Genomic DNA, 13,380 nt, shown 5'->3' on the forward strand with positions numbered 1-13,380 from the left:
CATGTTCAAAAATCAAATTTTATGCAAAAATGCGAAAAATCAATTTTGATGATTTTTCAAATTTAACTCACTGTATTTTTGGTCGCTGTAAATATTTACTTTTGAAAATTTTACTGTGTTATCTTTGAAGCATTTAGATAACAATGAGATTTGTCCAAAATGACTCAACACGTTAAAAGAGAAGTTGTTAATTTTTAAACATTTTGTCGTCAGATTTCGTTAGTTTCATGTTTACTTAAAAAAGTTTAGTGACAAACTTTTTTGTTTATAATTTTAATTAACACAGAAATAAAACATAATTTATGAAGAAGTTTTCCACAAAAAATTTAATTTAAAATATGCAACAGGAAAAATGTTATGCGGCTTTAGAGACAAGCGGCACACCCCAAAAAAAGCTTATTTCTCGAGATACTGATATTAATTTTGGTCATACTTTATATTTTTGATGGTGCTCAAAACTAAAATTAGGGTTGTTTTGAATTTTACGTGGGGGAACATTATCAAAATCGCAACTTTACCCTAAAAATAAAAAAAAATCACGTTTTTTTTGAGTTTAATTTGCTACAACTCTGTTTCATTGTAATATTTTTTTCTGATATTTCTAGAGTATATATTTCTCACCTTTCTGAAGACAATGGGACCTGCTTCAATATTTCTGTCTTGCCATAAAGAAAGTTATAAATTGTTTGAAGTAAAAGGTGCAGATTCTTGAATTACAAAGTTTAATCGCAAAAGTTGAGTAACAAAATTTGAAATTTAGCTGTTTAATTAATTTTAAGTTAAAATCTAGAGTACAGAGAACAAAATGTTTTATAGAAAAAAGTGGTGTAACTTTTAATTTTAAGAAAAACGTGATTTCATTTTTTTTATTTTTAGGGTAAAATTGCGATTTTGACAATGTTTCCCCATCTAAAATTCAAAATAAAACTCATTTTCGTTTTCAGCACCATAAAAAGTATAAAGTAAGACCAAAATTAGCCATTCACCACACCGTGGTTGATATCTCGAGAAATGAGCGTTTTTTGGGGGGGGGGGGGAGTACCACGTACCACTCGTCTATAAGGTCTCGTAACTTTTTTTTCTGTTGCATATTTTGACTTTGTGGCCATTTTATTGTTATTTTTTAAATTTATCTATTTAAAATATTATTTTACTAAATAAATGTGCAACATAGTAATATTCATAAAATTCAAGTTTCTACCAAAATATATAAATATAATATTAAGCTTCAAATCCGGTATACTGTCAATGTTAAAAATCGCAACGGTCTAGCGCTAGCGAATGCTAGTCCGCGAATTTATTCTCATTCAGCTGCGCCCATCATTTTTTTAACTTTTTTATAACAATACTGTTTAAACAATTTTTAACATTTTTTCTTGCAAAAAACTTTGTTAAAAACTTTGACTTTTCTTATAAAAGATTGGTTAATTTCAGATCTTAGTGTTGTTAATTAACGTAACAGTGATTTTTTCAAAAAAAGGGGCTATCTCAGACCCCAAGGATCGTAGGACCTAAACATTTTTTTTAGAAGTTGTGTATTTTAACCAGATTTCAGTACTTTTTATTGCCATTTAATTTGATCTAATTTCTACGAAATTATTGTAATTGTTTTTAAGCTTAAAAGCTGCTGTTTATTAACAAATAATTTTGTGGACGTACATGTAACTTTTTTTACTTTTTTTTTTCATAGGGTATTAGCATACATCTTAACGAAGGAAATTAGTCCCTGATTATTGAGATAGATTCAGCCATATTAACTGGACCAGCCTCAGAACTTAGCTCGTTTTTCAAAAAATTTTATAAACAAATTAAATTTTGCAAAAACTATTTAACAGATCTGTACCATTTTTTGCACACCATTCAAACACCATAATGCCCTCAAGTTTAGGTATATTTAAACATATTTTAATAAACAATAAAATTGTTATTAACAATTTTCAAAAACAGTGATTTTGTCGTCCGTTTTGCAATAACTTTTTTGTTTATTAACCGATTTTAATTTGGTGTATCTCATTCGATGTATCTTTTTTTTCTCAAAAAGTTACCTGTGGACGTCAAATTTCTAAATAAACAAGTTTTTAAGTTATGAGCAAAAAACTAAGTTTGACGTTTTGATTGTTTATTTAAAAAATGTTCGACTAAAAAATTGATGAATCCCAAGATGGTAGCCTTTTTGTAATATCTCATACTACACATTTCAACTGTCAAACCTCGTCTTTTCAATTATGTCGAAAAACGGCTTATTTTTTACTAACTTGATTGGTCTATTAGTGTTATGGTTGTTTTTACTAATTTTCATAAACGTCGTCTTTTGATATTGAGAGAGAGTCCGTACTCCCTACTACACCTTACTATTTTCCTCATGAGTCTTTGCTGGTCTTGTAAACTATCGGCTATTATTACTGTATCATCTGCATATCTGATGTTGTTAACTAAGACTCCATTTACGCTTATGCTGAATACTTCATCTTCCAGAATTTCTCGCATTACCTCTTCAGAATAAGCGGTAAATAATAGAGGTGATAGTATGCAGCCTTGCCTGACTCCTCTCTTTATTTCCATTTCTTCAGATGTTTCTTTTTCAATTCTTACTACTGCTCGCTGATTGTAATAGAGGTGTGTTATTAGTCTTAAATCTCTTTCATCTAGGTTTTTATTTTTTAGGATTTCCATGAGTCGATCATATTTTACTTTATCAAACGCTTTATTGTAGTCTATAAAACAGACGTAAAGAGAATATTTAATATCCAAAAATCTCTGTGTCAGCACGTTGAAGGAGAATAATGCCTCTGTTGTACCCATACCATTGCGGAACCCATATTGAGTGTCACTAATATCCAGCTCCAGTTTAGAGTGTATTCTGGCGTGGATAATTTTCAATAGATTTTTCAAGGTATGTGACATTAAGCTTATGGTTCGGTAGTCATTGCATTCTTTTGCATTAATTTTCTTTGGCAACCACACAAATGCTGATGTCAACATTTCTCTAGGGATGATTCCTGTAGTATAGATAGCGTTTAACAGTTCTACTGTTATGTCCAGGTTTTTCTCGTTGACGAACTTTATCAGCTCGCTAGGTAATTCATCTGGACCAGCAGATTTATTGGTTTTCATAGAGTTTATTGCCTGACTAACCTCTGATTTGGTTATCTCTGGGCCTACAGCTCTCATTTGGCTATCTACGGATGTAATAGCTTCTCTCTGGTCATGAAATAGTTCCTCGATATACTCTTTCCATCGTCGTAGTTTTCGTTTTGTCTCCATTAGAATATTTCCATTTTTGTCGAACAATATATTTGAGGTTCTTCTATTTCCTATTCTGGCTAGTTCTTTGACTATTTTATGTAGGTTGAAGTTGGCATATGTGTTTTGCAATTCTATTTCTTTACATTTTTCAGAGAAGTAGGTTTTTAGCCTCCCTAATTTTTCTTCTTATTTGATTTTGAAGCTGTTTATAGCGGGTCTTTTTAACGGTTTTGTTTTTTTTCTTTCATTCATCAACTCTAAAATTTACTCCGTCATCCATTCTTCTTTCTTACATTTGGTTGTAGTAAGTACTTTCTTACTTAGCTCTAATATAGAGGTTTTGAAGAATTGCCACTGCTGTTCTACGTTGCAATTATTTCCTGGGTTTCTCTCTAGATGTGTGTTGATTTCGTGTTTCAGATTTTCTTTTGTTTCTTCCGACTTTAGTTTCTGTATGTTACGTTTATTGCTGTTGCGGCTTTTTTGCGTCTTTTTTAGTTGGAGTTGAAACCTAGCAATAGTAGCAATAAGAAGACTGTGATCAAGAGATACGTCTGCTCCTGGATATGCCTTTACTGCCTGAATTGAGTTTCGATATCTGTGCTTTATTAGGATGTAGTCAATTTGATTTCTGACAGTTTTGTGGTCTTTGTCAGCTGGTGATTTCCATGTACAAAGGCGTCGCTTAGGTAATTTAAAGAATGAATTTGCGGCTATAACATTATGCTCCTGGCAAAATTCTATTAGGCTACCCCTCTCTCGTTTCGTTCTCCAAGCTCATATGGTCCTACATTAGGGTAGCATTTTCCTTCGCCAATTTTTGCATTGAAATCACTTATGGTCACTGTTATGTCTCTAGATGCTGTGAGATGTAATGTTTTTTGGAGTTCGCTATAAAAGTTTTCTATTTCTTCTTCATTTTTGTCAGCAGTTGGCTGACTAGCATTAAATATACTTGCTTAAATGTTCTTTGGCGAAGTATTTTATATTCAGAAGAATTAAGTATTTTAGTGTCGGATCGGTATGACATCCAAGCTGTGGCAGGTGCTAGAAGACAATTCCACTGATTTATATAAATGCTCCGAGGAAGTTGTACGACGATACAGCGAGTGGACAACAGTGTCAAAAAATAAAAACGTGAAATATGAATTCGCCAAGGCTGCTTCATTGGGTCTAAGCTCTTTAAAATTTATCTGGAGTAGTTTTTATATGTGTGGAAAAGATAATATGAACGTATCGTTATTCCGATTAAACATTATTAACTGTACAGTTCACATTTTGCAGATGACCCAGATAGTATTATTTGCAGAAGATCAAGATGATATCCACTTTATGGTAAGAAACTTAGACGAAAAATACTCTAAATATCGATATTTTTATAAAAGAGATCTACCAAATATCCATTAAAAACACAGTATGTAATGATGACAAGTAAGAAAAGGTACATCAATCTAGCAAAAATTCAGAGAAAAGAATAAAAAGTTCGTGGGAACACAAAGTACAGAGTACGATGAGAGATAGAGATTTACAAGCAGGCGTTATAATTGTTATGACCTTGTATGTGTTACATATCGATGCCTCCAACATTAATAAGAAAAAGAATTTTACAAACAATATTAATATTCTTTCACTAGTGCCGACTCCACTTATTAGGGTTGGCTATTACCATTGCAAATTTGTCTCTATTTTCTTTTTTTAGTAAAAATATCTGTGTGTTTAACACGGGCCTGTCGTGAATGTTTTTCAGCTAGGATATTTGTCATCTACCAGAACCCCTTTCTCATTTGATGGTACTCTTCACAATTAGATGCAATAACTCATACTTATCATTTTTAAGTATGTGCCCTAAATATGATGTCTTTCTTAATCTAATGGTGGTCAAAAGTTCTCTGTCTCTTCCCATTGTGTGTAACACAAATTTTTATTTCGTTCGTGACCTGATCGGCTTATGGTATTTTCAACATTCTACTAATTATTCACATCTCAAATGCCAGCCAACTTTCTTATTAAGTCAGTAATGACAGTCATTTGCAGATTGGGACTTTTTTTACTCATGCAGAAGTTCAGATGTTTCCTCATCTGAAAAAAGGCTGATCTTGATTGCTCTATTCTTGATGGAATTTCTGATTTCAGATTTAGATCTTCAGTATTCGAGTCTTCGAAGTATTTTATTTTGTCCACTTTCAATATCTTGTCATTTTTTACCTGGATCCTTATTACGACTACACCTCTTGCTGAAAACTGCTGTTCCCGAGTATCAAAAATCGTGATTAGTAGCGTCTCTAGGTCTTTGTAGGTTTGCAGGTATTGTCGGCATAACGAATGTTATTACTAGAAAATGTTATAATAATATTAGAAAATTAATAAATTTACAATAATAATTCGTTTAATTATCATCCTTCAGTTCTCAGTTAAATGGCATATTGTCTTTCAATTCAAGCGATAACAATCATATCTTCAGCGAAGTAATCGGCTAAACATTACAACCGTGTAATTAATATGAAATTATTCTCGACAACTCGGCGTATATACCGATAGGAAGATGGTAATGAGTACCTGTGGCCGCGTTGATCCGGTCGTATGATATATTAATCTCGAAGGACCTCATATACACATCACTATATCCCCTGGAGAACTGAATACTCATCAATATATTCAATAATTCACCCTTTGATTAGGGAATGTTTAATAATTGCTATTTGCAAGGTCTTAATTAGCATTTCAGCTCACATATCATTTCGATATAGATTGCGCTTTAAATATTATCCTCGGTATATTGGTCGACAGAATGCAGAGATGTACTCATTTGCGTCAGTTAGGAACATATTTCAAATGCTCAAGGAAGCATTTCCTGTAGCTGGCTGTATACCATTAATTACAAGTAAAATTTAATAAAAAAAATTTTGGCTTGGTAAAAGGTATATTAGTTTAACACTAGAAGCACCAACATTTCTGCATACCTAGAAGCACCGCAGCGGTCAAAATGACGGGTATTAGAATTTCTATTGCCAGCCGTTTTTGAATTCTTTTTTACTTGATAAAAACCTATATTGAGTTAATAACTAATAATAAAAGACATATTTAATTAATTTAAATGAATTATTTAAATGAATTTAAATGAATGATTTAAGCACGATTTATGCAGTAGCAAAATTTTTCAATTTTGCTTGTACAAGTCCCACGCAAATTTAATTTACATTTATGTATATGACAATAAATTTCACATGTTTTTCACTTTCACCTGCTACGTCTTCTCTGTTATTTTTTGTGGTGTTGAATCGTGGACCTTGAACAAAGAATATGTGCAGAAAATTGGAAGCATTCCAAATGTGGCTATATCGGAGAATAGCCACAAAAGAATCGGAGGGTCACAAATGAGGAGGTCCTCACAAGAATGTAGAAGAACTGAGAGGTACCACCATCAAATCTCGAAAGTTCGAATACTTTGGACACATTATGCAAAATGAATCCAGATATACCCTTCTAGAAGCCATCCTGCAAGGAAAAATATTTGGAAAACGGGGCCCAGGAAGAAGAATATCCTGCGTATAAGGTAAAAATTCCCATGATGATGCTCGCCAACGTTCATCACGGGTAGGCACATAAAAAAATAATATGCTCAAAAATATTATATGCTTACTTGAATACATAAATATAAGCTAGTGAAGCTACTAATATAATATAGTTGCTAACCTGGTGTACTAGCGCTATTGAAAAGTAACTCCATCCTATAGTGTCGATGGAGGAATTCTCTAAACTGCTTCCGTGAATTCCTCTTACCTGGTTGGTAATAATTCCTAAAGAGGTATTGAAGTCAGCTTTCGAAGTTGACGCAGAAGTACTGAGAATATCCTCAATCTCAACTTCATCTTCAGAATCGCTACCCGATGAATGTCCTTGATCAACTTTATCAGGCACATATTCGTCTTCTTCATTATTGGATACATTTTCATCACATAACTCCACTTCATATTCATTATCTGACAAATTCTGTAACCACTCCAATAGTTATTGCTCAGTCAAATATCGACAAGACGGCATAACAGCAGAAAAGAGAAAGATCACAATGAAAAATCAAAATACATATTGAGCACGCACTTGCAAAAAGTATACTCAAATTACCTAATAACAAATGTTTTCGATGCATTTTATACATAATATAAGTAAAAACTTCCCAGAAAAATAGAACAAAATATAGAATACCTTGTCATTACTACCCAATTTTTCTAGGTAGACATTAACTATATTCAAAATGTAATTATATTGTAAAAGTACCTGTAAAAGAGAAATTATAATCCTCAATAAATATTAAAGTCCCAAATTATAAATTTTGTAAAATAAATAATATGATTGAGTAATACAGAGGGTCAAAAAGAGAAAGCAGTCAAAACGACTGCTCTGGTGCTTCTAGATAGACATTAGCATATCTTAAAAAGTAATTCCGCTAAGTAGCTGTAAAAGAGAAATTATAATCTTCAAATAGATCTAGGAAAAGTCATAAATTATAAAGTTTCTAAAATAACTAAGAATGAGAAAAACAGAGTGTCAAAAATAGAAAGCAGTCAAAATGACCGCTCTGGTGCTTCTAGTGTTAAAAAGCCCCTATAGGGCTACAAACTTAGAAACAAAACGTTTTCGCTCTGTAACAAGAGCATCATCAGTGTTACCTAAAATAAATATAACCATATTAATTAAAGCAAAATGTTAAAGTTAAAATGATGACCAAGGTAAAAGCAAAGTTTGGTTATACTTACAAGAACATGCTGAGCCAACCAAAAAATACAAAGGTCAAAGCCTTTGAAAAACAGACTAAAAGTCTTATATAGATGCAAACATGGCAAATTCCAAAGGATGGATAAAATTCCTATGGCTACGACCCTAGCGTAACATATGACTCCCACACGTGGTAAGTGGGTCAATACGTAACAATTAGGTGATTATGTTACAAGCAAGTGCGGATCCAGGACCGATTTTCGGGAGGGGCCATGAACTTTTTTTGGAGAGGAGTACAAGGGGATCTGGGGGTAATTTTTAAAAATTAGGGTTGCAATGTCGAGTTTTAAGGCACTTCTGATGGCCACAAAAACATTCAGAATTTAACGTTATTAAAGTATCTATTATTAAAGTCAGTACCAATTCTTACACATTTCTTCGGATCCAAGTGCAGTTCTTTCAATAAGTTTAATACTATTTTTTCAATGCTTTTCCTGTCAGGCCTTCTTTTTTCCCTCCTTCTTGATTTTCACTAATTATTTTTATGTTCTCATAAGCATCAATGAACTTGACAAAGTCTTCACGAATGTTAATATTGTGTATTTACCTCAAATGTAGAGAAAGCTGTTCCATGTGTGATACGTCGGTCGTTTCGTCAAATATGACAGACTAATAATTTACACTTTGAACCTGATTCATTATTTGTTCAATTATTTCTTCACAACGTGTTATCAATTTATTTTGAATTGTGCTACTAATGTATGTTGCTCAGGAAGATGCTGTGGATAGGTGTTGTTTAAGAGTCTTATCTCCTGATGCGATTTTAAACCATAACAATTTCCCTCATTGCTAGGTCCAGGAGCAGAAGACCATTACCACGATGACCTCTTAGAGAGAGGGGTATTTTGTCGACCTAAGAACCCAATAGACTACTATTGGTCATAGTACTTCTCAATTTTCTTGTATCTCTTTAGACCTCTGAGAGTATATCTGGTTAATGACTGACTTTTGCGGGTTGCGATAACTTTGTAGAAAATCCAGCTAAACCTGAACGAACTCCTTGTGGTATGATGTTTTTTCATGGGTTTGTATGCCTCCGTCTTTGCCCATGAGTTTGGCGAAAGGTGATAAAAGTTTAATGACAAGGCTTTGGGCTGTCATCCCTTTATTGTTACCATATTTTTCATTAGAAAAATAAAAAGAAATATTTGCAAAACAATCCCTTTTGAATGTGCGAAAATACTAACCAACTCCTTTTTCTCTTCAATTATTTTTATTCGGTATGTGCACAAAATGTGGAAGTTGATACGATTTTAATGGCTGCCAAGATCGTTCTAACAATCGGTACTCTGTAAAATGATCAACTTTTTGATTTACAAAACATCCTATGTCATTCTTCTGAAGCTTCCGTTACTGCTTTTGTTCAATTCTAGTCTAGAAGACATATTTATCCTCTGTTTTGTACATATATGTGTGTTTGAAACTAAAAACATTTAAACTGAAAATATATAAATTTATGTTTTTTTAAATTCTCGGAGGGTGCCATGGCCCCCATAGCCCCCTCCCTAGATCCGCCCTTGGTTACAAGAGGTGACAGGCAACTAAGAGATGAGATTTCAAAAGCGAATCTGTCTGATGTCAGGACAACAATTCAATGAAACTTGAAGTTTTATGAAATGTTGGTTAAGCAGCCACTAAATTTAAAGTTGTTTATGATACAAGCAATGATAACAGCTAACATCAGTGTGTTGTAATTATAAAAATACAAGAGTTAGTGAAAATAGATTATCTAAGATGTAAAAAAGGGGGCGAATTTGAAAACCCGCAATCATCAATGAGGTGTACTCATAGGGCTTTTCATTCACAGTCATTTGTTTCGAGCTTCTGTCATGTGTCACATAATATTAATATATCTACGTCATACGTTATTGGCATATACCAATGATACAAACCAAAGACGTATGACGTAGATATATTAATATTATGTGACACATGACAGAAGCTCGAAACAAATGACAATCGATGAAAAGCCCTATTGACATATTATATGTCATTGGGTGTACTTGAATTGATGAAGCAAAGATAGGCAAACCAAAATACAGAAGGTATGTTTTGTAGTTTGTATTGGAAATAGATACCTAATTATATGTCATTGGGTGTACTTGAATTGATGAAGCCAAGATAGGCAAACCAAAATACAGAAGGTATGTTTTGTAGTTTGTATTGGAAATAGATACCTAATTAATATTTGTGACCCAACACAAATGATGGCTGATAAAGCTGGCTGAAATAAAGATGAGACAATTAAATAGGGGTTGTGATGTCAAATGCTGAGAAATGTTGTAAATGCAAAACTTGTTTATGAGTTAATAGGATTCATCAACACAAATTTAAAAGACTGGTTGTTTTAAAAAGCTTAGTCCAAATTTCTTTATTCTGTCCTTTTATGTTATATAACATCTAGGGCAAGGAAAAATTAACACAATTAAATAAAAGTATCTAAGCTATGTCTAAATTGAGGTCAGATGAAGGTAAGTGTTGAGTAAAATTGTTGCGTATATGGGAAAAAACTAAAATTGTGTTCATTTCATTAAATTAGAAGGAAAACAGAATAAAAGAAAGGTGGATAAATGAGGTTGTGGAATAAAATTAAATTTGATATCAAAATTGAGACTAGTGATAATTATTGAGAGACTGGGAACTCCAGAGACCCGGCAACCAAACAAACCAGATGATGAGAGTAAAAGGTGGGCTGAATAGAATAACGTGATGTGTGAAACCTGATTGAATTATTGTAAAGTATTGTTAGATGAATGAGTTGGGAATACGAAATGGTTATGATTGGACACTAAACGAAGACCAAGTTGAAGAAAAAGTTTGTGAAGAGAATGGGAGAGATATTGACTAGATATAGTTGTGTAAAAATTGTGACAAATGGATGTTATAGATATCGTTAAAAATGAAAATTTGAAGAAAAGTTTAGATGATTATCGAAAATTGGGTGGAAGTGTGAATGTGGATAAGAAAGAATAGGATAAGATATTTCAATAAGGAAGAGTAAGATATTTCAAATGGTTTAAGGAAAATCGTTGAAAATCAAATAGACACATCAGCTGCATTTAGCTACTCATAACTGGCAAAAGTTCCAAAATATAAAATATTTATATAAACAGTAAGTGGCAGAGTAGAATCTAAATTATGGCATTTTTACATAGGTGCAAAGAGCTAGACAAAATTATATTTCTGAAGATAAATAACCATAGAGCACAGCATCACAGCAGGTGTCACGTCGTAATTATAACATTTTATAAATAAAATAAACATACATAGATTGTGGCGTTTTAATTCAATTCGAGACTTTTACCATCCTCTGACGTTTACAAAAATACTTCTGTTGAGTGTAATACTAAGATAAATAAAAAGTGAAATACTTTTTTCATAATATTACATATTATTGTGTAGCTTAATTCCTTTTAGCCCAAATTCTATAATGCAACAATACGACAACACACATATCATACCATTATATTTTGTCGTTTACCCATTTTGGTCATCAATATTAATGCAACATTAAGTTATCTTACGCACATATCCTACTGTTGCCATGTAGTTATTGCTGAGTTGCGATTATGTCTTTGTTTATAGTATCCAGCTTGCCGTCACAATTTTATCTTTAGTAATCTTAAACAATAGTTCTATTAGATTGATGTTAAAAGGTGTAAGTTTAAATTAAAAATGAATAATTCAGCCAATTTAAATTGTACAAATGATGGCTATCTAAAAAGTTATAGAAGAAGTCAGTATTTAGTGTATTTAGCAAACAAAAATAACACTGATCCTGAGTTGTTATCGGGAATTTATCAAGCAAAGGAAAAGGTAAGTTAAATTCATGACAAATTGCCCTTAAGAAATTTCGGGCTGATTTAAGAAAATGCAATAACTTTTTACTTTCAAAACTTTCAGCATCCGCTAGTACCAAAACTGATTCTGATGATTGTTTTCATTTTATTTTGTTTATTATCTTGTCAAATTTTTAAATTTTCAGAAAACAAGTATGTTCATACTATAATTTATGTAAGCGAACATCCATAAATTACGTCGTAAAAATTTTGGAGTTTTCAATACCCTCCCCCCCTTCCACCTTAAGGCGTCGTTTACAGTTGCCCTCCGCCCCTTATACCGACATGCAACTCATGATCCCCCTTTTTAAATTTTTTTTTTTTAAATTCAATGGTATTTCTGGATTTTTTAAAGTTAGCTCTTCAAGTTTATTTACGAATGTATCCAAATCAGTATTACTATGTACCTCATTATTATCCGCTTACTTTTTTCTCTCAATTCACTGTACAACTGATAATTAGCTTTATTGGGACAAAAGACAACACTTTTATCGGAGTTCCTATACTTTCTTAGCTGCATCGTATAAATCTTAGTGTATTTTTTTTGTTTTGATTCCAATGCCATTTCTTTTACTAAGTGTTTTTTTTTTTTTTATTTAAACAATATAAATACACCTAATCTACAAGATTAATCAGTATTTTTTCTTTAACCTAATTTCCCTAAAAAATGTTTGTAAACTAGATGTCACCTTGTAGCGTTTAAAAAACCAGTGAAAATATGATCTTTAGATTTGTATAGATTTTACAATCCCTCTCTAAGAAGTCCAAATTTTTTTATTCAGTTTTTTACTTAAATTCAGATTGCAAGGAATTTTCTAAAACCGCACCTGTATACATCTACGAAGTATTCCGCAACATTTCAATGTGTTACAAGATTCCTGTTTATTTGAGACGCAAAAACAGAATTTGTAAGAAGTTTTGACAAAAGTACAGTTCTAATGCGTTGATGAACTTTCTAGAATAAATGTTGAAAATCAATTTGATTGGTTTGTTTGAATTTGGTACAAAGATCGAAGCTCGTAATTGGCTCTGAAGAACGGAAGCCGGAAATTGCGTAGTGACAGGATCAAGGAATTTTGGCAGGAGACGGAGAAGAAAGCAGGCATTCTTACAATGGTAGTGAATCAGTAAACATCGATAGTGAGTAACCGGCTTTTTGGCGACGCAAAAAGAATTTCCAAGTAAATGGGATCTATCAAAGTTCTTCTGTGTTGTTGTTAAGTAGGTGTACCATCAGTTTGATGGTGTAGCAGTTCCTTTTTTGATGGTAAAAGTGTAATATACGCTTTGTAAAAATACTGCGTATGTATTTATGAAAGCCGGCATAGTACTAATATCGTAGTGATGAATTAAACCCAAGCCTCCCGTCTCCTGGATTAGAAAACCTATTTCCCGAGGTAAATAAGCAAATTTCTTTTGTTTTATGGTATTTTCATGGTATAATGGTATATGGTGCAATCAGTAATTTTCCATTGACATTTTCCCCTTCGAGTGACGTATGAACTACGTACGTGCTGTCAAG

This window comes from Diabrotica virgifera, chromosome 7 (assembly GCF_917563875.1).
Source record: "Diabrotica virgifera virgifera chromosome 7, PGI_DIABVI_V3a".
NCBI classification, from domain to species: domain Eukaryota; kingdom Metazoa; phylum Arthropoda; class Insecta; order Coleoptera; family Chrysomelidae; genus Diabrotica; species Diabrotica virgifera.